Source organism: Lepeophtheirus salmonis, chromosome 14 (assembly GCF_016086655.4).
Source record: "Lepeophtheirus salmonis chromosome 14, UVic_Lsal_1.4, whole genome shotgun sequence".
Taxonomy (NCBI): Eukaryota; Metazoa; Arthropoda; class Copepoda; order Siphonostomatoida; family Caligidae; genus Lepeophtheirus; species Lepeophtheirus salmonis.
Window position 1 is genome coordinate 29,741,157 of NC_052144.2, and position 26,105 is coordinate 29,767,261.

Below are 26,105 nucleotides of genomic sequence, written 5' to 3' on the forward strand. Positions count from 1 at the left end.
AAATGAAGAATAAAGCAAACAAGTAAAATCTGTATGGGAAACTTTGGATCTTAGAGTCCTGGAGAATCTTGTTACGGGCATGCCCAGGAGGATGAAGGAAGTCATCAAGAAGAAAGGAGGATTCATTGGTTGGTGTACTTTAGGCCTTGGTTGTGGCAGAAGGTGGATATTTTGAAAAATGAAAGTTGAATATGTAAATAATTTTAATAAAGATTTTTTCAACCACCAATCCGCAGCCTCCACAAGGCATTGGTCTTGCCTATGTTGGGTTTTTGTTTCGCAATTTGTTGACGCATGCTGTACATTTAACTATTACTATGAGTAAATTTTATATTTTTTGTTGCTTCGGTTGTTTATGTTTGGGTGGTGAAACAGTCCCGGAATGACTCTCGGTAATATTTGAAAGGGAAGTATAGTGGGAATATATAATGGATGCCACATCATTATTATTAACATCTACTTTTATGTTGGGATGACCGACTAAACACCATAGGCAAAAAATTTCGTTAGAATCGGAAGGGAAGTAAACTTATAAAGATTTACTTCACTCATATTTTTATTTTACCCTTTTGATGTTTTATATTTTCAAAATTCATGGAGCAAAGATCAAATGGATAATAATTATATGTGGATTCTAAAGAGGTTGATTAAAAAATGGAAATCCTTTGATAACATACAACTAATAACATATATTAACTTTCTTTCTTAATTTGATTTGCTGCCGTCTCCCTTATTTGAACGAGTATAAAAGGTCAACTTGTTTGTTTATACGGAGTTCTTCATTAGTCTTTTCTCTCACTGAAAGAGTATCTAATTAATAGGGGGGGGAATAATAATCCTGCGGACGCCCCTGGTATGGGTCCCAAAATTTTAAAGTCATTTCCGGTACTGTCCTTTATTATAAGGACGCGTTCAAATCAGACGCAAAAGCCGTTCCATAGAACAATCTTTAATAAATTACGTCATCTTTTTATCTACAGTAACGTCATCATATATCAATATTGTATCATTTGAATCAGTCTTATTTAGACTTTTATTAGGGTTGAATTAAGAATGATGATAAATTATTTACGTGTTTTCAAGATACTTTGAGTTTTATTTAAATAATTCAAATGGCCAACTGTGATACTTTACTGTAAAGTCAAAGTGGAATCTTATATATGCAAATTAAAATTTGGGATGTTTTTCAAGTACTGATAACAGGAGCGAGACGGTACTATTGTTCTGAATTTTGAATCTGCACAAAGCTACGAGTACAACTTATAGGTTCTGAAAAATAAGTGTATTTGCAAATAAGGCTTCTAGTTGTCTAATGAACATATCTATTTTAGTTAATCTACTATCATTGGATGTAATATGAATTCCATTTCCAAAAATGTTTGTCGTTTTTATTAATTTGACAATTTTTTGCAGATTTTGAAGTATTTCTCTAAATAAGGCGATTCCCTTTTGCAATTAAGATTTTTCTTTAGCTTGTCTAGTACATTCATAATTGATTTTAGTCATGTCATCAAAATGATTGTCCCCGCCATTTTTTAATTTTTTTGAATGTTTTGCAGTTATGGTACACTTTCAGCTCCTACGCAATTATTTTATTCTTTAATGACCTTGAGGATTTGCAGCGCCTTTTGGATAACTAAATTTCGTATTTGTCTATCCGTTTTTCCAATCATATGAAGTGTCTTAATGGCTGCCTTGGCTACTTAATTAAACGTCATATTTTTCCTAAAAATGAATTTTGTTAAGCCTCCGTTGGTGAAGTGGGATATTATAGACCGTATGATTATTAAAAATTGTTCATTTCGGGTTTATTTTTTACTGAGTTCGCTAACCGTGTTATAAAAAGAACACCACTTAGGGAGGGTTAAGAAACATCTTTCTCAACTTTGAGGCTACAGAGCATTAAACAAGTTCATTCCTCTATATAGAAAAAGGATTGGTTGGAAAAAAATTGTATGATATTTAGTGTACAGATTAGAGTGCTCCCAAATTTTGACTTTTTATTTTGTAAACTATAGGTCGATTTTTGGTGGAGCAAAATAGAACTATGCCTTATTACTTAGGGTAATAATTTTGGTAAGAATACAAAAGTGTGCGAGGAGAAGAGAAGAAATACTTATGGCATCATTGATTAAATAATATACATCTTCATCTATCAATAACGTTCTCAATTCCCGACTTTATTATTCAATATTAATATAATATTAGATGCTGATAGTCGATAGAGAACTGAATAAAATGCCTAAAATAACATCGCCTTCTGTCTGGATTTCTGAAAATGGAGGCCCAGGAATTTGGAAAATACTTACCAGATGAGAAACAGATGGCTTGTCGGATTTATCGATATAAATGTGCCTTTAGTCCCCTGTCTATAATTACACGCCACTCATAATCATCATCTCATAACAAGAGTATGGATATTCATCTATGAAATCAAGTTAACGATGAATACATCAAGTCAGACTTTAACTTTGATCTCACAAAGATGATTATTGCATGTAATATAACCTTATCCATTGCTGATCATCCTAGGTTCAAAAAAATTATGGAGAAATACACGGGTAAATTCTTCCCTTCCCGAGGAACCATCATTAATTAATGGAGGATGTTTTGTAATGATGTCATTTATAGAAATACCCCCATTGTAAATTGTGAAGTTAAGATAATTTTCAGCCTGTTTAGAGTCATCCACAACAAATTACGAAATGGAACTCTGAATTTTGTACCATCTAACACTAAGTATTCATTGTTTTTTAAAATCTAATCATAAAATATCATTCTATTTTAGCTAAAATTATCAAGAATTATGATACACAGCTCATTAAATGGCAAAAACAAGTGCTTAAATGGTCACAACAACGGGAGTAGTCGCTTTGGATGGTTCGCAACTAGTCTGTCTGACATTAGGTTCTTCACTTAAAGACTTAGGTATGACCATTTGGTTTTCCAATATTACATAGTCAATAAATATTACTTTTTTATCACTTAAGGATTAGCTATGGTTGATAAGCCCCAAGAAATAGTGCTCAAAAACTCATAAAAGGCAAAAACAACTGCTTAAATGGTCCCAACAACGGGGGTAGTTACATTGGGTGAAGCATTATAATTAGCAATTGTGAGTATGTTGTTATATAAGCATAAATAACGGGGGAAATCTTTTTTGATGCTCTTAATAAGGAGTAATATCGCCGGACATTACTACATAATTAGCTTTTGCTCTAAATCTTTAAGATGGATTTATTTCTAACATTTTTTTCATAAGTATATTTACTGTATAATTTTGTGATTTTGACATTTACTTTATTATTAATAATTATTTAGATCTCATCCATTGAGATATATCTATAATGTGGTCAATTGTAGATATATCGCAACTTCCACATGAAAAAGAGGGGTGATTATCTTTTTAATTAAACTCCACATCTCGCTTGTGTCTTGCAACCTAAATTTATGACATATATAACTGGATTCCGATGTCAGAACAAGAAAATATTATTTGGATCAATCTAGTATTTCAATATTCTGTATATATAATTTATGGTTATTAGTTATATGATCCCAATTGTTTAATTTTGTATATTTAACATAATTGTATGATGGTTTATTTTTTAGTATGTAGATTATATTTAATTAAAGGCTTCTTTTTTAAACTTGGAACTTCAAATATATTTCGAAATACTCTACTTTGTCGTTTCATTAGCTATTATTCTGAGAATATGATTCATAATGAATTACAATTTAATGGAGTGTGACGTTTTCAAATCTACTGTTACGGATAAAAAACGTCTAAGTCAATTATACGTAGTATATCTTCATTAAACATTTTGCTAATAAATACTTTCGTTATACCCTCAAAAATCATAATAAAGCAGGCATATGATAATCACATCAGTATTTAAACAATGATACAATGTCTTTCTCCCCCCTTCTCCTTGCACGCGTTTTTCTCTACAGAATTATCAACTTTGCTTATTACCTCATAGACCTTTCCATATTTTCTGCATTGTTGTTCGTGGATTTTGTGAAGTATGACTTCATAGATCTACTTTAACTTTAACTCCTTAACTCCTTCGATGAAGCATTGTTATAATTTATCTCGTTTCCTGATACTCCACCAATAATCGACCATAAGACTCAACAACAAATGTTATTGTCAATTGGGAAAGTTCCATAGAGCAATGAGACATAGCTCTACTTTGCTCGTTTCTCCACGGAAAATCGACCTTATGATTATTTTAAGTACGTTTTTATCAACTATTGTATTTAAGTTGTTGTTTTTTGTCAAACTCTGGAATTTTAATAGCGTATTTAAGCACTTAAATTTATCTTGTAAAAAGTTAATAGTACTTATGAAACGACTATAGTAACTAGATGAAATTTTTTCATCAAGTGTCACATAAATTAGTTGATCCCGAGTGACACAAAGCAGGTTATCGTCCACAACATGCCGTATATTTCAAAAAAGTACGCGCCAAGAGTGACTAAATTAATTCATTTACTCTCCCTTACTTTCTTGGAGTTATTGAAAGCCTCATTCCTTTTTAAAAGAAATTTGTATTTTCTAAGTAAAAGGATTATTTTGCCTTTTTTTCAATAGAATTTCTTAATTTATCATCATTGTTATATTCTTAGAAACCTGTCGATAAATTATGATTTTTTTTTGAAATTTTCAATGCACGAATTCGTCATTGGTTCATCAATAATTAAACTTACAACTGGAAGAAATATAATTAAGTAAAAAATATTAAATAAATTGGAAACTAATTTAAAATAAACTCTTTATTATAAAGTTAATTAATGACTTTCTAGTCATTAATTAGCAGAAGAAGGAAAAGGGGGGTTCTTAAAAGTGTAACTTTTACGACATGGATTTATAGTATTCATGTAATTATATATAAAAAAATAATTCTCAATTTCTCACGTATGACAACTTTGATAGGTACTAATTATCTTTATATGTATAATTTTAAAAAACTATTCAGTATGTAATTACAACTTCACCGCATTACAAAATAGTTTATATACATGTTTATTCTGTAAAAAGAATGTTTAGATTGTCATCTACAAAAAAATCTCGTACACTTAAAAATTGACAATTATATGTTGAACTACCAAGAAATTGAATGAATGAAGGAATTTAATATTTTTTACAGGTTGATCTATGTTTTTAATGCGATCCTCACCATAATTATACATTTAATATTATTTACAGTTGTTGTAATTCAATTTTCTGTGATGAGATAAGTAACAATTTATTCATATTCACAACAACATGCAGTTTTTTTTTCATGTAGCATCAAGTGTGTATACAGGGTGCATTGTATATGCATTTGTTAATCCATGATATATAACATATACATATTAATATTTTTGATCAAAAAAATAACAATGTAATCCTATTTATGAAATTACGCAGGCGTTTTGCATGCAATATACATTAAGTATTGTATATAAATATTACTATTATACTTTTAAAGCATAGTGGTAACAGCTTTGGTAAATAATGAATTATTTTTAGGTAGTAATTACAAAAAGAGCGCCATCTTCAATTTTTTATTCTTCATTCACCTTTGATTCCTTCACTGCTCATTTAAAAATTATCATGACTCCTATTACAATAAACATGTCATTTTTGGAATTCCCAAATTACTTTTGCTAATTAACTTTCATAACATGCACAGTCTACTGTACATAGATAACTATCAGATATGATTACCTATCTAACGATATGAGTATCAATTTATCAATTGCTATTCATTAACCAAGGTATATTCCAACAAGTGTATAAATCTATATGTGTATTTACAAGAGGTAAGGACTTTGACTCCAGACTTGTGACTCAACCTGGACTTGAATTCATATTTTTAAAACTTGTTACTCAACTTAATCATACAATCAAAGCCTTGAGATTTGACTTGGACTTGGAATCTTAGACTTGAGACTCTATTGGAGTTTAGAGTATTTACACTAATTTTATGATTATTTATTCAATTTTTTTCTCTAAGTGTTAAACACAAAGTATGCTTCTTCAATCTAAGGTTGGTATTGTTAATGCTTTTGATGTATTTGCCACAAGAAAATGCACTCCTAGTGATTTTCATTTTCTGGTAAGATATAAGTCTATCACAAAAACTGCACCTTATGAAAATATTAAAAAAAAAAAAGAACCAGAATCGATAAAATATTCAAGAACTTGGCATTTTATACAAGAACTAGAGACTCGACTTAATAAATATGTGTTTACACTTTTTTTTGACAATTTAGAAGAATTATATCATTTGCAATAATTTTTTTCCCAAATATAATTATTATAAGGAATGGTTTCATAATTCATTTTTGTCTAGTATAGACAATCCTTAAAATACCAGAGAATCACGTATAATATTGCCATGGTCCATTGAACCCACATTTACTATTTGGCATCTTTTTAGGTATTATTACAAAATATGGGAATTACTACAATGTTTCTTATATATTATATATATAGTCTTATATATTTATGAATATTAGAGATGGGATTTTTGTAAGAACGCAAGGAGAAGGCGGGAGCGAGACATTTGGTAATCCGTCATAAATATCACTGATAATATCAACTCCCTATTACATATATGATTGTGGGGAAATAAAATCTTATATATAGAATAAAATAAAACTATTTTACTCAAATGAAGAAAACTACCAACACCCCCTGCTTAGAGGTCCCAACGCAGTTGGTGTAAGTTATTCTCTTGAAATCAAAGTGCATGAGGTAGAATCTCGATCGCACTAAGGAAGGAAATATACATTTACAATGTTAATTGACTTTTAAATATTTCCTAGATCAGATAGTTTAAATTTAGTCACTCAACTTTATTTCTTCTTTTTTAATCAGTTCTAGTACTAACAGTCCGAAGAACCAATGTTCTTAAAGACCAGTTCTAAGTCTGGACTGGACTAAATAAATAAGGACTTATACGTAATCAGCAAACAGAGAAATAATACTATAATGGAAAAAAGGTCTGGCTTTTTCTAATTACTATCTGAATATGTGACGTTGTTTTTTTATTTTCAATAGCTGTTTTAATTATTCTTTTATTCTTGAGGAGAGTACATATACGAATAAACTATAAAGTGTAATCACAAATTTGTTTGATCATAAGTGATGCTGAAGAGTTATCAGTCTTGTTGGAGTCGGAGTAGAGTTGAGGATCGACATCGGAGTAATTCCAGCCTTTATCCTTGAAAGATACAGAGCAAGATTTTTGTTTACTTTTGTAGTTAATTAAACGTTTTAATACCTTAGCAGCTCTCCAGCAAAACATTTTTCCAATAGTCAGGGTGACCACTTTAATTTTCGGCTTATTTTTTTTTTTAGCACACCGATAGATTGTATTATTTTCATCCATGCTGCTCATTGCAACTTCATCTGTCCAATAAGGAAAGAACAAAACCAAGAAATTATTGTAAGCATGGACCAATAGGGAAGTTTTTAAAACAATCTATTTTATAAAATGGGTTCAATAGACACAGGAGTATTTCTAAGGGTTAAATGGGTTGAAAAAGGTTAATCCAATATAAAAGAAATAAATCATTTCAGCTTCTTTATTCAGTCTCATATTATTTAAGACTCATAAGATTTGAAAAAAAAATATTACTTGTAATCCAAGTATTCATTTTCCCTTCTATAACACTAATACATTGTATTCGTAACTTTAACCAATAGGTTTTCTGGACGTAAAATGTGTACTCGACATCTAATTAATTAATTATCTTCAATTTCTATTGTTATTTATTTTTCAATTAATCCTTCATTGTATGTGTAAATTGCACAATCTTTCATTAGAATGACCTCATTTGACGTGTTTATTTTTTAGATGCAACATAATTTTCAGACTGACAAGGAAGAATATTTTCAGGATTTTTATATGAGAGATATAATATTTGCCCCATTTTGGAGTATCAGCGACATTTTTCTCATGCCTCCTTTCATATTATAAAAAAATAATGAAAGACAATAAAACTAACATTGTAATCCCTTACTATTTATTAGCATTCCAGTTTTTTAGTTTTGGGAACTTGACCATTGTTTTATATTTATTTTTTAAAACTGTTATCATTCATTCTTGAGGAGACAGGATAGAATTATAAATTTTAAACAAGGGAAAGTGTGCTCATGAATAATGAGGAGTAACATTCAGTAAGTTAATGTTCCCAGAATTGGAAAAGGAAATAACAAAGAACACGGGTTAGAATTACTCCGATATCGATCTTCCATTCTAATTGAGTCCAACAAGACTACCACTTATAACTCTCCAACAAATCTTGAAGGTTACTCTCCATCTCTTATGGACACATACAAATGTTCAATCAGGTTTTGAATATATATAAATATTGTAGGAAATGATGTATACTCCTGAAGAGTTAAATAACAATGACGAAAGCTCCGGAAAAAAATTCACTCTTCACTTTTCTAACTTAAACAAATGGGGGAGCTCAAAAATACAACAGAATTTCATCATTCATCATAATACAATATTAAAAGGATGTTCAGATCAAATTGCTACATTTAAAAAAATCTTTAAAGTATCACTGAGTCCACATTTTAAGGCGAATTTACTTAAAAATTGGCATGAATATTATGTAGGAATATTGAGGAAGATGTCATTTGATGTTTCTGCCTCCAGAATCAATTACAGGCTTGATACAAGCTCTGAATGAGGAGCAGGGGATGACCAAGTAGTTCATTGGCTTGTTGGTAATTTTCTCCTTTAAGGAGGCAATCAGAGAGTCCTTGATAGCATGATATGTTTTAGATTCAATGTTGCTCCAGACAAAATAATCAATCCGATTAAGATCCAGACTGCTAAGGGACATATTTCCTTCCTATTGAAGTCATAGCAGTGTTCACTCAGCCACGTCAGCAACCTGTCTGATACATGACAAGGTGGTGAGTATTATGCACGGTCTGGATTGAGACGCCAGTCACATTTGAGACCTCTCAATTTGAAATTTCCATATTCTTATTGACAAAACTCATTGTCACGGCACAATGCCATTCACTCCACTGTAAATTCAATTTCCTTTATATCTGGAGCTGCTGTTGCCATGATGCCCAATAATTCACTGAAGTTTGGTGATACATTAACCTTTTGGTTGCAAAAAAACGTTATCAAACAGCTGTATCATAGCAAAATCGCCCGAGCATGCATTCGCCAATTTCATCATATCGTCCTGTATGTAAAAATTACTAAAGGAAAATAAAGTTTTATATTCATCAAATCGGGTTCGTTAATAGGATTTTTCAATAGGAGGGGGGAGAAGAAGTTGACAAATCTTTGAGAATTTTGACAGAATATTTATCTGTCAATGACAAATTTCAGAAAAAAAAACTTTTTGTATAAAATTTTAAATTTATAAGTCTAGTAATCACTATAAATAATATAATTAATGTATCTACAAAGTTTCCCATTTTCAGTATTTGGTATCCATTAGGATATTGTTAGGAGTTTTATCATTTAAAAAGATATTTTACAAAAAAAAAAACTCGATATATAATTTTTTTAGTACTGAAACAACTAGCCTTAATCTCCTACTTTATATTATGTTTGTAAAAACTAAAATTGTAAACACTACATCGTAAGTGATTATCTAACGCCTCCGATGTAATAATAAATACAATTTGATCTTAACCCAAAAAAATAAATTATAACTCGCATTTCTTCGTTTTTTGGCTTTCCTGATAAATTTGATTAAATTCAGATACATTTTTTTAGACAAAGGCAGTATTCTAAACAATAATCTTTTTGAATGGTGTTTACCCTGTGTTGTATCTACATAGGGAAGGGAAGAAAAAAATATTTCTAAAGTTTCAATTATTGGGGAGGCTAATGCCCCACTTCCAACGGCCCAGATCTAAAACCTCAAAAGCACTACAAAAATCCATAGACTAAGTCAGTGGATTTGTACACTCTAGACAAAAACATTTTGAATGATAATTTATAATTATATCATAAATCAACAAATAATTGGTCCTTCAGGCTCGACTCCGCCAGAAGGGTCATGGAGGTTATGACCCCTCACTCTTTGCAATTTGTATCGCAATGATAATATTTTTCAAGTAAATAATACTGACGTATATATTATATTTTTCTTAAACATAGGCTCAAATATATATATATAATATTTTATTCTTGATTTGAACTCTAAATCATGAAATCAATTAATATGAATTTGAACAGAGTTAGGGTTGGGATTTACTCTTGTGACTTCATTATCATTATATTTGATCAATTTACTCAAAATACGGGCGTGGCAAAAAAAGGTGTGTTTGCATTTTCATTTGATGGAGTTGATTTCCTTTATATTTATTTAATATTGACTTGTATTATAAGATGTTTACTTATTAGAATATTACCTACGATTAACAATATCCACAAATGTTTGAGACGATAAATTAGTACTTAAAATGAAAAATCCTTTAGATATCTATTCTTACATTAATAAGATTTCCGAACTAACCGAAGAATTTCAAAAATTTATGTCATTGGATTTGGAGATTTGATTGGATCAGAATATTGATCATATCATGTTTGGCGGCAGAGTTTAATTTTTTCCCCACAAAATACCACTAAAATATATGGTCATTAGAAAAGTTTGATTAAATTTTATTGTCTCATTTACATAATTAATACACTTTATTATAAGACGTCAAAATTTGAGTAAAAAACCATTTTTAAGAAAATATAAATCTAATTTAACATTTTTAATGGAAATTTTGCCATTTCTAAACTGACACTACCAAAATATATGATATGCTTGCTTTTTGACAAGCTTTCAATCTTGTAATAGGAAGGTGTATTAATTATGTAAATGTGAAAGTACTCATGTAAGGATTTTCAGAAATTAATAGTAGATATAGATGTAAGCTCTAAATTTATTTTGGTTTAGATGTTGCCTATAATCCAATGTACATTCGTATGTATTAGATTAGTTTGACTTCCTTTTAAAATCAATTAAAATGGAACGATGAAGCTCAATGGACAATTTCGGGATAAAATATTGTCTTCAACTCAATTTGCCTAGACTCACATCTCGGTCACTCCTAAACAAGGAAATATACTATATGTAGACGAACTTCAAAGACAGTTCCTAGATCAGATAGAGTAAAAGTAATAACATAATATTTAATTGCACTAATTCAATGCAACTCCATCTGACCAATTAAAGGGGGAAAAAATAATAATGAAAAGTCCTGGGTTTCCCACATAGATGGCACTATTTTGTAATAAATCACCTAATCCTCAGTTACTACTTTTGTTATTTCCATAACAACGGATTTAAACAATCGTGCTTTAATTTTACATTGCTTCTGGATGTGAAAAAATACTGTTCAAGCTCAGAAATGTCTTCAAAAAAGGACTCTGCTCTATAAAGCAAATAAAAAAAATATAAGAAGATTTTTTTTTTAAACCTTATTTCAGCGAAAACAAATCAGTCCCTTTCAGCCAATGTATTTAGTAGATTACTCATTCATAAATATTAGGACTGGTACGGGTTTTTACCCTCAGTGCAGTATGTATACATATATGTAATCACATTTCAAATATTTTGATTTTATAAAATTTTGGTTATTTTTTTGTTATAATTCAATATTTGGATTAAATATATAATATAATGTAAATTATAAAATCGAATTTTGCGTCTGAAATATCTATTATGTCTTAAATATTGATGTTATACCTACAAATCTGAAGTCAAATAAATAAAACATTATCCAAGGAAATACAAATAGAGATAATGACTTATAAAAGGATGAAATTCATCCAAGTTGACGAAACCCTTGTGGTATGGTAGAGAGGTAATTTAGGTAAATTTCACAATGTTTCTATGTTAGATTCACAATACTTCGGAACTAGAGGTACATTTGTATCAATCAAAAAAATGTCAGCTTGCGATATTGTAAACTCTAATCGGTCTTTTTATTACCAGTATATGTAGACAATCTCATATTTTTACCAAAAATGTCATAAAACCATTAATAATAGTATTATAGGTACACTAAATGCGTTATAAGTCGTTATACACTTTTTAGTTTATTAGAAAGAAAGAGAAATCTAGGCTTAATATTAATGATGCAAAAAAAAAATTAAAAAAGGAGATGAAGGATATTTTAATTTCTATCATTTTTCAAAAATTCCGCCCTCTGCCACAATACAGAGCTCCAAGCGGGTTCAAAACTTACGACAAACTTTCCTGAGGTTGTCTGACGGAATGTTTGTCCATTCCTCTCCACCTTGGCCTTCATGACATCTACGCTGTTGTAGTAGTGGGGGTTGGCCTTTTTCTCTACGGTGCGCCACACGTAGTACTCAAGTGGGTTCAGGTTGGAGGAGTTGGTCAACCCCATCTCCTTGGACCAAAATCCATTAGCCCCTAATTTGTTTTCAAATACTTTTGGGTGACTTGGATGTGTGGCACAGTGCTCTGTCCTGTATCCGATCCCAATTTCCAATGCCGTAGGTTGCGTTATGGGTGAGAAACACCTTCTTGACCATGATAATTTTATATTCATTGGCCTTCAAGGTCTATTTTATCCACACCAGTGGAAACACCGTACCCTCTGAACCTATGATACCAGGCATCATTATCATCTGGGTTTTTTTTTTGTATGTACATTGTACAAATTGTTCTTAATAATATATGCTTCAGAGAAAAAAAAACATTATCAAACACAAAGAAACATCAATCATCTATATTGGACTTCAAATATATGTACATGTAGGCCCATATATCTTTAAGTGTCCTGTATATGTTATGTACATATCATTGATCATACATTGATTTATTTTCTATTTCCAGATATGTACATCAATAATACTAGAGACAATCAAAAACGACATGAGTAGTCCAATGCCAAAATCAGGGTAATCCATTAAAATTGTATTGGACTACATATATATATATATATTTGTATCTAATTATTTTTCATTTTACCAGTTATCATTCATATATCTTTGAGAAATATATGTGGATTACCACATCTATCATGCGTGTACAAGTCATTAATTTACAAGAACTTTGTAAATTATAATCTTAGATAAAATGGTTCTGTGGTTGAAAATGTTTCTAGTTTGTTTGGAGAAGAAAAATCCACGTTAGTCATTTTTGTAATTTCAAAATATAATTTATCATGTTTTTGTCATTATTACAAAGAAAACACTCTTTTAAAAACACAGAACCTCTATATTCATTGCAATGGATAATTGTTGAAGTTTGAAAACGATTACATGCAAAGATTTTATATAAAAGTTCTCTGAAAACAGGTTACAGGAAAGTTCACGGCGCTCTTTTTACCACCGGAAAGTTCAGCTCCCTCTTTTCACCCAAAAATAAGTTCATCTCGGGTGACTCAGTGATTTGTGACATGGGCCTTCTCACAGACATCACCGCGCATCTCAATAACCTCAACCCACTCTTGCAGGGAGAGATTAAACGGTCTTCAATGACTACATTTCAGTGCAAACTCGGGCTGTTCATAAAAGAGTTTTCTTTCCCTAATGCTAATTTTGTACATTTCCCCGGATGCTCTAAGTTTCGCAAAGAGAGTCCCAAGTGCAAAAACAAATCCAGAAATACAAAGCAGATATCTAAAAATTACAGGAACAATTCAACAACCATTTACAAGATTTCTACGAGAGAAATCACGAATTGCACTTTTCACATACTGCTGTGGTTAGCGTACAACCATCGGAGCTACAGATCGAACTCTACGAGCTGCAGAAAGTCCCTTTTTTTCAAGCAATTTGCAACGAGAGAGGAATTTCATTTGGGAGACTACTTCTTGAGGCACGTTTCCCACGTCTCAAAGATGTTTCCTTCTCAATGGCCAGCATGTTTGGGAGCACTTACATTTGAGAGAGTAGTTTTCCCACCATGAAGCACACGCAATTAAATGAGAGAAACAGATACAACAATAATACTACGTTTCATTTGATCCCCATGCAAAATTGACATTGACATCCAATCCATTATGAAACAACAGGTCAAACCACAGGTCTCTCATTAGGTTCAACTATTATTGTACTTATTGAATATGAGCAATTTACAATTAGTTTTTTAACCAAACTTTTTGAAATGAAGGAGTCATAATTTCTCCACATTTTTTAAGTTAATGTTTTGGCATTTAAAAATGTATTTATATCCAGAAAAATAGTTGTATGTTGACGGAATAACATATAATATATGTTCTTATTGAGAATCATTTGTAGCGTCTGTCATATCCAGTTATTTGAAGTACATGGTTATCACAATCACAATATCTCTACCTTCCAGGATCCTATGATTTTTACTTAGAATAATATATAGTATACAAGAAGAAAATATCTAATGTAATCTACCTTTATCCTCTTTTCCAGTATTATGAGATTCTAATATTCTTATTTTTTGTCTAATAAATATTATAATAATAACAGAGTTTAAGTCCAAAAGTATCAAAAGGTCTCATAAAACAAGAACATTATTTTAATTGGTTTAGCCACACAGATGTTTTTTATTGGCAAGATCAATGCATAGAAATGTTTTTTTTTCTCTATTGAGTCATGAAGCTAGGACATTTTATTACTTTTGATAAGGAAGATCAAAATATCAAATTCCAAATTAGTGGACAGAGAGTGTTTGTCTGACAACTTTTTCTTTCCTTTTGGCTACGGGGAGATTACAGTTCAGAGACTATATACTCATTATTTAAAGAATGGGTTCAAACACAAACATCATAAATTGACTGGAAATCAATCTAATAACCTGTACAATTGAAATATAAATGAAAGGAAAGAAGGTAGTAAACATTTTCTGGAGAAAAATACTAATGAAGGATCATGGTATGAAAAGTAACATCTCATTATAATTTCAAAGCCATATTTTCCCCAAGTAATTGGAATAGGGAAGTTGAATAAAATATATATAAAGAATCATGTTTGGATCAAGGATAAGATAAATATTGCAGTATATCAGCATTCATTCGTCATTGGAAATCTGTTTGTCCCAAATGGGGTATAGTTGGAAAGCGCAGAGATGTTCGTCTTATTTGTTATGATCATTCTCAAGAATTGGGCTTGTTTGTCAGAGTATCTTTACAAACTAACCTTTCAGTTGATTGGACATTGAATATGCATGAAAGTAGTAAGGAGCACCATCACCAAATGGAACATTATAAATATATTAGAAGGTATAACTTATCATTTTCCGTTGCTTCATTTTTAATATTATAATCTACTTTTTTCTATTATAAGGCACGTCATGTAACTTTGAAAGCACCAATACGGATTTATCTACATCTTTTGATCCGGATTGATAACTTCCAGATAAATGAGAAAATGATATGTTTAAAACAAAAGGAATAAAAAAGAAGTGCTTTTAAAAAGAGATCAAAGGGGATCAAAAAATGTGGATAATGCAGACATTGCATAAGAAAACAGTACAAAAATCTTGCTAGAAATGTATTTGTAGAAAATGTAAGTCATAACCTTTATAAGGATTTAAGATTGTTCTTGTTTGAGGGTTTTGATTTCTACCTCCTACATTCACAATAATTGGTTATGGATAAAAACCCATTATAAAGTATATGATTATAATTATGTTATACTCGTATATTTAATTATATTTGGTTAACGAACCAAATATTTATTTTTGTTTATAATTAAATTTATAAATAATTTTGTTTTAATGTTAATATATAACCTATATTGAGATGTAAATAAATAATTTTACTTTGTATTTTGGCCTAGATTAATTTATTTATAGACATCAAAATTTGGGAAAATTTGAATAAACAGTCCTTATTTCTTACATAAAATTCAATAATATTTTATTTTGTAAATCGAAACCAAACTTGACCACAATTTACTGGTAAAATAGAGATTATATACTTTATTATCTGATTGATAATAATACAATAATTATCTTTTTCAAGCAGACAGATAAATCAATTTAATAAGGAATATAATAGAGTAAAATTATAAATTTCGTATTATTTAAACTAAAAGTACATCTTAATCTATAAGATTGATAATTTCTTCATATCAAATTATAATTTGGAATTTGATATTTTGATCTTCCTTATCAAAAGTAGTAAAATGTCCTAGCTTTATGACTCAATAGAGAAATAAAAACATTTCTATGCATTGATTTTGCCAATAAAAAAACATCTGTGTGGCTAAACCATTTAAAATGAGGAGATTTATGTCCAAAAGTATCAAAAGGTCCCAGAAAACAAGAACAACAATTTTTGAGGAACCTTTTAATTCCTTGTCCTTCTTCCACATCCACATCGGGAAATGTTACATGTCCATGTTCTGAAGGTAGGATCTCAGAAATATCGATTACAAATAAAGATGAAACCGGGGAACTCATGATAATATTAATATAACTAATCATCAGAATAATAGCGTCTAAGAATTGAACAAAATTATAAAGTAAGAACCTAATCATACCGACATCAATCTGTATTCTTTCCTATAATACAATTTCAATCTTTGCCATTTTTTAGAGGCTATTTCGGCTTCATCGATGCGTTAACATTTATTAAATATACATTTAAATTAAATAGTGATTTTAAGAAATAATGAAATATCCTGTTTTTATTAAATTTTTGAGAAAATGTAGTAAAATTTATGGATACAATTTTCTTTCTTAGGAAACAAAAATAGCTAGAAAAATAAAAATCAACTTTTCTCCTTTGCTTCTATTTCTTTTGCAGTATCATTTCTTGTTATCATCCTTTTTAGGAACCACGTTTATTCTAAAACAGAGACAAAACTTTTAAAAAAACTTTAATTACACCCATACAATGGTTTAAGACCAACTAAATAGCTTCGCCAACTAGCGGCATGTGACCAAAGCAGCAACTCTATTTTTTTACAAGAGTCACATAAGTCTACCCGATAATATTCATATTCCAAATTTTTTTTTAAATCTTACATTTGATTTGATTAATATAACCAACATTTAATCACCTAAGATTGGTCTGTTATGAGCTTTATTTTGGGGTACTTTGGGACACTTTGCTGAATTGACACGTCAATATAAAACATTGTTTAATTCGCATTATTTATTGATTGATCGACTATTTCTCTTGTTTTAACATTTTTTTCTTTCTAATTTATTTACAATATAATAGCAAAGGGTTACCCAGCGTTGCTCGGGCCAGGGAGGGAGCTGGAAATCCCATTGACATTGGTCAATCTTGTTCTTTCTTAATGTTTAGAGCCCTTCGGAGCTAATGAACATTATAATATATGTATTATTATGAATATATAATATATTATGAATATAAAAATGTGTTATAAATTTCAAATAGTATAACAACATTTATGCATGAAAAAATTTGTCTAGCTTAGAAGATTATGTTTTATTTTTATCAAGTTAGCGAAAAAATATGCAAAAAACCTTTTTTGCACTAAGTTAACAAAAAAGTAGGAAATAAAATTTATTGAATTTAAAGAGGAACACAAGCCTACAAATGTTTATGTCGTACTTGCAAAAGCAAAAAAAATTTTGGAATATACTGTCGTTCAAAAAATAACCCTCGATTACTGGTTAATTTTTACAAATAAAGCAAAAATTATCCAACAAAATATTCCAAAAACTAAAAATGCTATGTTGAAATGCTAAAGTCTAAAATTTTATTTACAAAATGTATTGTTTTTGGTATTTCTTCTTAAAAATTAACTTTGTTGAAAAAAGAGAAAAAAATGAAAAAAATAATCAGAAAGTGATAAATATTTCAGCTAAATATTAATTTTAATGGCTCGAACTTATATGCAAACCAACTTCCAGACAAATTTCTACAAACTTGATTCTATCCACGAATGCAATATTCCATGTGATATACATTTTTTTTGCATCTGGAAAAAAAACGACACTTCAATTTTCACCAATTTCTTAATTTTTGTATATATATATTTTTTTGAATAAATTTTAGAAAACGTTTTTATTCGTATAGTTGTTTTTCGAGACGCCAGTCACTTTTGATTTCAACCCTCAATCTAGTCACCTTGAGCTCCAAAATATAACTTTTGTGTTCTGGGTAAAGAGTATGAAAAATATTCTTGAAAATATACACTCCTGTATTTTTCCTTACCAGGCTCAAAATAGTCACCCATGCAAATTTTTACCTTCCTATGTCCAATGGCGGGGGCAAAGGACAAAGGACGCACACACAAACACTCTATTTGATAAAAATACATATATACAGATTTAGTAGTTGTCATGATTTTTGTTATAAACGTTCGAGCAAACTCTTGAAACATCCACATAAATAATTGAATGAATTATTAATTTATGACCACTTTATGAATGCAATTCATGGGAAATAATTAAACTTTTTATCTTTTAAAAATGGTGTAACATGACATTTTTTGATTCATTTGGCTCTGATATTGTCTTTCATATATAGTATATATTTTTTCCCCCAAAAAATGTAAGGATGGGAATTTTGTGACATTTGAGTATAATTTGTACCCCCTCCGAAGGATTAATCTTAATAATTAATTAATAGGGAAATAAATATAATTAGTTAAAGAATGCAAAGTTTAGCCTCTCCAAGAAAATAGAAAACGTTATTTTCGCTTTGTAGCTATTACATATTATGAAAACATAAACATCATTGTACGAATTGAATACTTTTTTACGATTCTATTTTATAGGTGCATGTGAATTCATAATTTAAAATGTTAGTATAAGAAAGAAATATGAAATATTATTAAACAACTCAGAACTAATGATGTACCATCTAAAAAAGGATATACATAAAGAAAATTTATATTAATAACTAAGCTTGTCTGTATGTTTGTATGAAATAAAATATATGTTATTCATATTTTTAATCTGAAAAATAACAGTGTAGTCATATTAATAAGATTTTGGAGGTGTTTTGCATGTCTACATAGACCGTTTAAACAGGGTGCATTGGATACGTATAGTCTCTCTGATTTACCACAACCACAAATGATTTTGCTCATGAATGTAGGGAGTAACGCTGAGGGGTTGATTGTTTAAGTCCTTGTTGGACTCAGAGTAGAATTGAGGATCGACATCAGTGTTATTCCTAGTTGGATTCGGGGTAGAATTGAGGATCGGCATCAGTATTACTCCTTGTCGGACTTAGAGTAAAATTAAGGATCGACATCAATGTTATTCCTTGTTGGACTCGGAGTAGAATTGAGGATTGACATCAGTGTAATTCCTGCTGATATCATTTCTAGATAATATGTCAGATTTATGTTTATTTTTTTTATATCACAGCTGCTCGCAGCTAATTTAATGAAACGTAATGATAGCTAAGCTGCTTTTCTCCCAAACATTCATTCTCGTTCTTGTCAGGGATTACCGCATTCATTTTAAATTTCTTATTTTAACATCCCAGAATTATTTTAAAATAAGACCAGTTGTATTTTTGATCTAAGAAGTAACAATGTAGTTATATCTATGAAATCTTGCAGGTATTTTGCATTTAGTATCGAGTGTGTGTAGCTATGGGGCATGAAGGTAGTGCTCTAAAGATTAAAGTAGACCTAATCTCATTAGTCATAACATTACATTATTATTTATTTTTCCCAAGCTGTTATTATTATTTTTTCATTCTTGAGGAGAATACATCTATCATCTATGTATGTATTCAGAAACTACGTTTGAATAGGCTCATGAAAAATGATGCGTAATTTTCTTTTATATTTTGTAGGTAATGTGTGTCTCTTCGGCGTTACCTGATATCTCCAGAAAAGGCAGGAATATGCCACCAGTATATGAAAAATTAAGAAATTCATCAGAAGGTAAAGTAAAAATATGATATATACACTATTTTAGAAGGATATTTCAGTTTTAAGATTAATAAACACCCCCGGGTAGTATTGAACGATTGAAAACGAATTTTATAATATAAAAATCATACTTTTTTACTGTTTGATTGTTGATGACCACGATATGTAAAATACTTGAATATAGTTGTTTTTTGAAAAAATGATAAAAATAAACTCATAAAGGTTATCGGTACACTGTTTGATGTGGAATACTATAAAAAAAGACTGTCAGTCAGTTTTAATTATGATTAAACGAATAAATGTGTATTCCTTATCTTTCTCTTCTCCTAATTTGAAATGGTTTTTGATATAAACATGGATTTTTTATAAGTCGTGCATTATTAGGATCATTAAAGGTGAAGGTCAAAGAATAACATAAACATTTCCTAGTAATATTACTTGTATGTACATAGAATCACCTCAGTAAAAAAAATACATTTGGTAATTTGTTTTTAATATTGGATACATGACTTTTCTTCCTAATGGAGGCCTAAAAACTGATTATGAATTATGTTATATTCAATCAATATTGGGGAGCTGTAGTTGAATTGCAACCATTATAAATATTATATTTTGTATTGTAGAATAGCATGTAAAGGGAAAAATATGTTTCTTACCTTTAATTTGAATAATTTATTACGGTTTTATCCTACTCTCATGGTTTTATATTGTAGTTTAATCCCACATGTAGATTAATGTGCTCTTAACACGGTCTAACTAGCGTTATATAATATATGCCCAATGAACGATATTATGTAACGTTCTATTAAAATTGTATCATACCCATATTTTGGAGTAAGAGTTACATAAATAGAGTATTGAATAAGATTGATAGTCTCAAGCATACATATAAAAAATATCAATTAGATAGCGGTTGTACCAGCATTACTTGGAATTATTAGGACGGTGATAAACAGAAATTTTTGGTATTCATAATATAGAAGATAACTCCCAAACAAATCCTCGGTGTTCCCCTTCGTTTTTCATGAGCGCACTCACATGTAGTTACTCAATACTTAAATATTCTCTCCTCAATACTGAAAGAATACTAAGCAGAGATTTATATTTTTTTATACATAATTTGATTATCAAGGGAGTCCTTTAGCCATTACTACAACTCATTTAGAGATATATTCATTTTTTTTTTTTAGAGTACTTCTTTTCTTTAATATGAGTTGAAGGAAATTGATACAAACCAGCGTTTCATATTTTATGCAACTCTTCACATACTTTAAATATTATATGAATTTTGATATACATCAGCAAACAATATTAGACAGTGTTCCTTATATGAGCACTCTTTTTTTCACATTTATACTGTATAAGTATATGATATACAAATGGGATCACCCTGTATACACGCTCAATGTTACATGCAAAACGCCTACGCTACTTAATTATTAGGATTTTATTTTTATTTCTTAGATTAAAAAAGCATTTTCTTCAAACATCCAAACATACATAATTAAGCAGATATTATAATTTTTGTAGAATATCATCAAAACAGTCTCTGCATCTGTAATAAGCCAGATGTTGGTACATGCAGTAGAGTCCATCTTGTGAAGACTTAAAACTTGATTTCATAAAACACACTCAACGACTTAAGTTTCGAATTGTACATTAAATTCAAGACTCACGACTCCACACGAAAGTTGCATTTTATTTTTACTGGAGGGACTGCACTTTAAAGTATTTTTTTTTTTTCTGTGGACTTGAATTTGAATAGTTGAAAATATTTATGTAGATCTGAAATCCTTAGAAATAAAAAAGAAGAGGTAATTTTTATACAATTGAGGGCATTGCATCCCATACAGTGATAGAGACAGGGTTTCAAAGTTTTTTCAAATTTATATCTTGGACAAAGAAAGCAAAATGTAAACGAATATAGTGCTATAATGAATGCTTTTGTAATTTTTATAAAATTATATGTTTCGTTTTTTTATATTGCTCCTCTCATTATTAATTATTTCTTAAGGAGAGAACATATTATCCGTAATAACTATAAAGTATAACTCACGAATGTGTTTCTTCACAAATAACGTGGAGGAATGCTGACGAGTTGTAAGAGTAAGTCTTTGTTGTTTTGGAGTAAAATTGAAAATCGAGGGTAATGTAATTCCTGCTGATGTCATTTCTAGATACGGAATAAATTTTGTGTGTATCTCTTTTTTCTTATAGCTGCTTGCAGCTGATTTAATGAGACGTTATGACAGCTAAGATGTTTTTCTCTTAAACATTCTTCAAATTGTGAGGGTTAATCACATATCTTTTCGATTTCTTTTTTTTAAACATACGGGTTGATGGTATTATTTTCGTCTATGATAATGTATAGCAACCTCTCCCCTGGTAAATAGCCACCATATCAATTGAGACAGCTGAAAGGAGTAAAGACATTGGATAACAATAATTCCCTTCTCTCTTTTGTTAGGAAATTTTGAAAGATTACGTCATGATTTTGATTCATAAATCTTAAAATCTATACTTATATATATATTTTTTTTTGAATTTGTGAACAATGAAAAATAATATAAATATATTTTGACAAGTTTTTATGATTATAATTAATTATAAGAAGCCATTCAACCATAAAATTTATAAATATTTTTCACAATAACTTTTTCATGATTTATTATCCATCACAAAATAAAAGTATATTTCACAAATATAATTCAAACAAAAATATCCCTAAAACAAATTTATAACATAAAAATAAAGTTACATGCTCTTGTATCGTGCGTCAGATAATTATTTCCAAATTTTTAAAATGGCTATAACTAGATTTGTACAAAATATGACTTTCCTGCATTTAAAAAAAAACGAAAATGAATACGGACACCCTGAAAATTTGAAGAACGTTTGAGAAAAGAACAGCTTAGTTATCGTAAAGTTGTATTAGATTAGATTGAAGCAACTAGCAATTAAGCAACAACAGTGGAACCCACATAAATACAAATCCCACTCCATATCTAATAAATGAAATGAAGTTAATCTTATGACAATCATTAATTTTAATCTATGTTCAACATGGAATACAAAAAAGCATTCACACATTAACACTTTAAGGTCATATTTTATACAAATGTGCTTATAACTTACAAAAATATATCTTAAAACAATAAAATTTTATTGACATTAATAATTATTTAATAGCATATCAGTACTAAAATTTTATGAGGATTGAAGAAATAGTTCTTTTTTTTTTTGTACCGCAGTAAACTATATTTAAACATAAATTTAATACAAAATTCAATTATATTAAATATACGACTTAACAAATAGAGAGACAGGAGGCTCTCGCCCTTTTTAATTTATATAAAATATTCTGAATTTTAATTACGATAAAATTTATTTTTTCACCCCAAGCCAGTATAAATAATACAGAAATATTTTGGTTATAAAATGAAGTTAATTTTGAAAAAAAAGAAAAAATACTGGTCAAGTGGTCCCATATTTAACCCATTGTTTTACAATCAAATCGAAAGTGGTTCAATATCACTGTATTATTCTCAACAAAAGAAGGAAATCCTTTCTTCGATAGACCTTGCCTGAGCAATAGCAAAAGGAAGAATGCTCGTAATAATTCGATATTTTAACCAATATAAGGAAAAATCTTCCTCTTAAGGGTCTTCAACACATTTTTTGTGTTGGATTTTAATTTTAGTCGTTCTATCTTTCTTTCAATCTACTTCAATAAGTGTTTTTTTATCATTTTTTAGTAATTATCGAATTGTTTTGTTCTTAGTTCCTTTCACGTAATTAAAAAACTATTTCTCGGGCCAAATGTCCTCTTATCTAAATCTATTTTTGTCAAAAGTTTTTCTCATTTCTAACTGTTCATTAAAAGTAAAAGAGCTGTTTTCATTAAAAAAATTCTCCTATAAAATCTCCTCTTCTTTTGCAGGGTGCGGTAAAAAATATTTACACTTTGTTTTTGCTAAATAAATCAAGGGTTTTGTAAATGCGGTAAAATTGTTCGGATCAAATACTAAAAATATACAAAAAATAAAATTGATAAGTGTCTTAAAAGTCAAGAAAATGCCATCTGAACTTGACCAACGAATTTTGGTTAGTACACTTTTGAACGCTGACAGGAAACCAACGAAGTACATGTTTTTACCTTGGGTCCTGACCAGCTACCCGTTTATGAATGGGGTGTTCCAATAAAATGGTGTGCCTGCACACACGTCCAAAAAGGCCCAGAAGTGGTTGGAGTACCACTTGCCTTTCTGCCCAAAGAAAATGTGTGTCCCCTACTCACCAAATGCCAACCCATTGGAGTTAACTTTTTGTGTGTATGTTGAGTCCAAGGCCTGTGCCGTCCGTCACCCAAGCTTCAACAGCCTCAAGGACACCGTCAACTAGCACTGGGATACCATGTCTGAGGACTACATCGAAATGGGTTCAAAGGCTTCCGTGGCCACTTAGAAGCCATCATTGCTTTAACTTTAAATGCACCCAGTATAAATATATATACATACGTACTATATTAATGACAAATTCTTGAAAATGCTTATACTTATTTTTATAGATCTTTTATTTTTACTGTTGAAACACTACATTCGAGTTTGAAGCCATGCATTTCAATTATTAATATGAATTCAAATAAAATAAAAATAAATTTAATCGACTATGAATTAAGAAAATTTGTGTTTCTTTGGTCATAGTATTTAATATAATTTAGTCAAAATATTTTAATGAATTAAGAAAGTTATTGACATACTTCCAAGTTTTATGTGAATGTGGTAAGTTAAAAAAAATTATATTACATAAAAATCATATGCAGTTGAGTTCAGAAGGAAATTTAGGACAAGAACTCTTTAAAAGATTGGATGCGCACATTAAATTGGTTGGTTTTCGAATAATCTTTCGCAGTTTCAAAATCATTTTGATATATCTTTGATAAGAAAATTTGAAGTAGAAAAAGGAATGGCAATGAGTAGAACCCAACTTCTTATCATCCTCAAAGGAAGCAGCCCAGTTAAAAAAAAAATTAATTACTCCTTAAAATATATTTTTTGGAAAAAAATTTTAAAATTAAATTTTAAGAATAAAACTTTTTTGCAATAAATTTTAATTATTAAATTTATTTTAAAATTTTAAAATCGCTAATTTATTCCCGAAAAATAATTTTTTTAGAAAACATTTCTAAAATTAAATTTCAAATATGAATAATTTTTTTAAAATTTAAATATCCAATTTTCCCCGGAAAAATTTCAAAAATCCATAGCTTTTCTCTAAAAATTAAATTTTGTGGAAAAAATATGAAAAAATTAATTAAATTTTCTAGTAAGAATACAAAAATTCCTTAGTTTGGGGATACGCCCCTGAAAAAGTACATATTTTTTGTCTCCTCTACCCCTTTTCTTCTTAAGAGGATTAAAAATTAGGATGATTAAATTTTCTATTAAAGATGGAGAAGCACGTCAAGACTAATACACAATGCTCCTTCGTTGGATATTATTTGTCTACAGAGGGATTATTGATTATTATGTAGCTAGTGGTGTGCCTCCGCCGGAGAAGGGGTTCATAATATCATGGACACGCAGCTTGTGATTCCAAGTAGAATAATTCCGTTCGCATGATTTGCCACTTAGAGCATCTCCTGGACAAATGGGCGAATCTCACTCAGATGTTGACACCATTCCTAGTTCTCTTTTCGTTTTCTTGTTGTACGTTTTCCTGAAGGTGATTCAAAAACTGTCTCTCTGAAGGATTGAGCTTCACACGAACAGAGTTCCATAGATTTTTCTCCTGGTATTTATAGAAAATTAGATACTAGAATGGATTAAATAAAAAAGGGAAATTTTGGAGGATCTCAAAAATAAAAGAACAACCTCAAAGTACGGAGTCTGAGTCAACATATACTCAGATGTTATGAAAATCAGAGATATCCATACTATTTAAGATAATAACTGTGAGAGGATGAATGTGGTAAATATTGAAATTGTTCTGGTATCTATTATTTATATGTTACGCATATCACGACTAGCTTTTTTACCCACTCTCAACCTTGTATGTCAAAAGGGAGATGAAAATTAGAAGATCGAACTCTTTTAGTAATTACTGCATGCAAATAATTTTTATTGACCAAAGTTTTCATCATTATACTCGCAGCTATTTTAATGAAACGTCTAACAGCTAAGCTGCCCTCCTTCGCAAAATTCTTCAAATTGTTCGGTTGTCCAATCTCGTTTTTGCTTTATATTTTAAATACCGGCTTTCCTATATAATATGAATATAGGCCAGTAGATTTACGAGTGGCAATAGTTTTAA

The 26,105-nt window shown here is 29.7% G+C and overlaps 1 long non-coding RNA gene across 1 annotated transcript; it reads left to right on the plus strand.

Moving 5' to 3' along the window:
- Nucleotides 1-19,509: 19,509 nt before the first annotated feature.
- On the plus strand, nt 19,510-23,972 carry LOC121129900 (uncharacterized). The gene is made up of 3 exons (XR_005868562.1): nt 19,510-19,643; nt 19,715-19,805; nt 23,734-23,972. It is a non-coding gene; the product is annotated as an uncharacterized lncRNA (long non-coding RNA).
- Nucleotides 23,973-26,105: the final 2,133 nt, after the last annotated feature.